At 40.0% G+C, this 3,603-nt stretch overlaps 1 protein-coding gene across 1 annotated transcript in view; it reads right to left on the bottom strand.

Annotated features, from left to right (window-relative positions):
- Positions 1-3,603, bottom strand: part of LOC101856843 (sodium channel and clathrin linker 1) — a gene marked incomplete at its 5' end in the record, with an annotated part of 21,515 nt that overhangs the window by 16,991 nt on the left and 921 nt on the right.

Below are 3,603 nucleotides of genomic sequence, written 5' to 3'. Positions count from 1 at the left end.
TCCGAAATGGGATTGCCGACATATTTTTCTACAAGAATTCTCTAGAACCTGAAATTCGATACTTTGAACCCCAACTTTGAAAAAATCGCGTGTGGTCGACCCGCGGATCCCCTTAAAAAACAACAACAATGACCTTATCTTTCTTTGTCAAGGTATTGTGCATACATTTGTGTGAAACTATTATATTCTATGCTTTCAAGTACATGAAAAAAGCTGATAAAGTCAAGCAAAATGTTCTTCAGAGACATAGATCTAGTACAGTCCATGCCGGCTTTAAGCACGGTCGTCGGGAGAAAGCTTAAGCGTGCTTAATGCCGAAGCGTGCTTGAGTGCGAAGTAGACACAATCAAGAGATTTTCATGTAGAAAATTCCCCGTGCTATTTCCCTTTGTTTGTAAGTTGGCCTATAGCGGTCCCGCAAAAGTGTGCACTGTTATTTAGACACCCGCCATGGTAGTTTTTGTTCGCTTGTTTGTTTTTGTTTTGTGGTCGAATGGGAAATGAAATTTAATTTAGACGGCCAGTCACGACGATACAGCACACTAGGCCTACACACTGTCTGTGTGTACCACTGCCCGCTGTGCCACTCATACTCATACCACCGCCTTCATCCCACCTCGCGCGTGATACACAATCAGGATTAATGGATAGCGAGGGTCAAAGGTGAAATCGCAGCCAGCCTACCTTTCTCGTCTCCCCGACTCTCTTAGTATTTTTTTGGGTCGTGTGTAGCTTTCTTTGCCCTAGGCCTAGGCTAGATCCTATGTCCGCGCGCACGGCTGTGTGCATCTCTCTGCCTTCCTCTCCCCGCGTGTGAGTGCGTGTCTCCATCACTTGCGTTCTTTGTGTTTCTCTTGACACACTCCACTGCTGCGGTGTAGACTGTTCGAACTTCGATGGGTCATCATGAAAATATTGACTGTCTTGTAAATGAAGCGTGCTTGAAGCCGAAGTTACCGTGCTTAAAGGCGTGTAATTTATAGCAAAAATTCGGTAAGAGCCGTTTAGCGTGCTTGAGTCCTAAACGTGCTTTAAGCCGGCGTGCTTATAGTAGTGATGGGCAGGTATCGATACCAGGTACTCGATACTTAGATACCTATGGGTATCGGTATCGGTACCGATACCTGCTCTAAACATCGATACCTATGTGCTATTTATCCCACGGCTGCAAAAGCAAGTGACTTGGGCCTTGAGAATTTTTTGTTTATCAAAACTGATAAGTTTTCGTAGGGGGGCAAGCGCTTTAAATGAATCTAGTGATTTCTTAACAAAAAGAGAGAAGTTTTTCATGAAATGTATCTAGTGATTTTGCAAAATCTTCACTGACAACTCTGATTTATCCTCATTGGTTTAATTTGAAGTTGCTAAAAATCTGGTAAATCGAATTGCCTTTTGTGTTTTTATTTTCCAATACTAACATTTTCTGCAAAGTTGACTTTCCTCCCATACTTCTCTTAATTTTTGTTTTTATTCTCATATTTGGGTATTTATTTCTCTCTCTCTCTCTCTCTCTCTCTCTCTCTCTCTCTCTCTCTCTCTCTCTCTCTCTCTTTCACAAATAATTTTTGTTTGAGTCTCAGCTAAATAGTCACAACTTGTATAGACACGATTACCTAAATACTTGGAAAAGTATAGTTGTATTTTTGTCTACTTATTACCCCCGGCGTATGTTACCAATAGCATTAGGTATCGAGATATCGGTATCGATATCTTGAAAAGTACTAGGTATCGACATCGATACCTAATTTGTGGTATCGGCCCATCACTAGCTTATAGCCGGCACGGACTGCACATGACCCCGGGGTCCACCGATCTTTAAAGAAACCTACTTATTTCACTACGGTGACCTCGGGGTCCACCGATCTTTAAAGAAACCTACTTATTTCACTACGATGACCCCGGGGTCCATCGATCTCTAAAGAAACCTACTTATTTCACTACGGTCACCCCGGGGTCCACCTGTCCCAAAACCTAGTATTTCGCTAGGTAGACCCCGGGCCCCGGGGTCCACCTTAAACTTGCTTATTTATCACTACGTTGACCCCGGGGTCCACCAATCCTTAAAAAGTCACTACGGTAACTCCTGGGTTCACATCCTAAAACCTAGACCTAGTATTTCGCTCTGCAGACCCCGGAGTCCACCTATCCTCTACAGGACTATACTATTATCAATTTGCAATTTTCATTGATTAGCATTAAAAAAAATTGGGAGACTCACTGTCTAAAAGGTCCACTGCTAATGCTATTCTTTATCAAAGAAAAGGCACAATTTGACTTTATGACATGTTAAAAAAAGAGTTTTAAAAATATCCAGAAAATAACATAAAATGATCATATAGATCTAGATCTATACGCATTGTATTATTATAATATATATACTTAAAAGTAAAAGACTGAGCAGAGGCTTACAATGTATATTCTGTGCTCTACAAGTAGAGAAAATCTGAAGTTTGCGCAAAACAGATTTTATAAAACAAAGTTGGATCTAATTATTCTAATAAAAAGTAAAAGGGATTGTTGTTATGGTGAGATTTGTTATTATAAACTCTGGAAATACAGATAGTTGCTGAATCTAAAATTAACTAGAACTGTGCAATTCGTTTTATTTCAATTCCAAAGCCCAAAGGCATAGCAATGAGTTAGATCTAGATCTAGATCTAGATGTAGCAGTTGCAGGCTCTCTGGCTGCTTCTAGCATAGGCCTGCTACTACTGATTCTAGACAGGGAATCTAGATCTAGCTATCACCTGCACTATTAAAGTCAAATATATATATATATGGTAAAATAAAAACAAAACTGTGAATCGCTTTTTCAGTCAGTAGGCCTACATCCCAATTGCCATAGCCGCACGTATTAATAGTAGAATAATTATACCGAAGCAACACGTTATCACAGTGTACAGGGGAGAGCGGGGTGCCCGGTCGATTCGGTGGTTTGGCTTTTGTAGGTCTATGCATTTTTTACGGAAAGTCCTATTACTAGATCTATTAGTGTTGTGAAAACTTCAACCTCTACAGCTCAGGCGTCAAAAGATGTTGGGAAATAATAATACGTCCTGAAGTTCCACAATTTATACAGAATAACACAGTACACAGCCAGTAGTTTTTATTTCATCGAGTTATAAAAATGGCCTTGTGTAACTTGTTTTCAGAAGCAAATTTTAATAGTTCCAGTTCTACCGAATCGATTTTCACGTGAATTCAACCATTTTGATGACCTTTCTTTTCCTTTTAAAAGACCAGGGTTCCTGCCATGAACTTCCCATCAAATTCAAGGAGTTTTCAAGGAGGTTTCAAGGAGAAATTTTTAAAATTCAAGGAGATTTGGTCAAGAAATTTATGACGAAAGCCTATTTAAGAAAAAAAAAAATAGGCCTACTAGTCCGAAAGGAATCATAATATCATATTCATAGTTTCGATTTTCCTAGAAAAACTGTTCCCAGGGTGACTGCCAACCCAACTTCTCAATTTTCAAGGGGGGGGGGGTGTCTCATCCATTCTCCAGGGGCATGTTACATAACAACGACAGTGCATGCTCCATTTATATATAATATACACACACACACACGCATGTACATTGAATCCAGTCAACAAAATGATGGC

Source organism: Aplysia californica, unplaced genomic scaffold (genome assembly GCF_000002075.1).
Source record: "Aplysia californica isolate F4 #8 unplaced genomic scaffold, AplCal3.0 scaffold00709, whole genome shotgun sequence".
NCBI lineage: Eukaryota > Metazoa > Mollusca > Gastropoda > Aplysiida > Aplysiidae > Aplysia > Aplysia californica.
The sequence above is the reverse complement of the archived record's forward strand: the minus strand, read 5'-3'. Positions and strand labels throughout refer to the sequence as shown.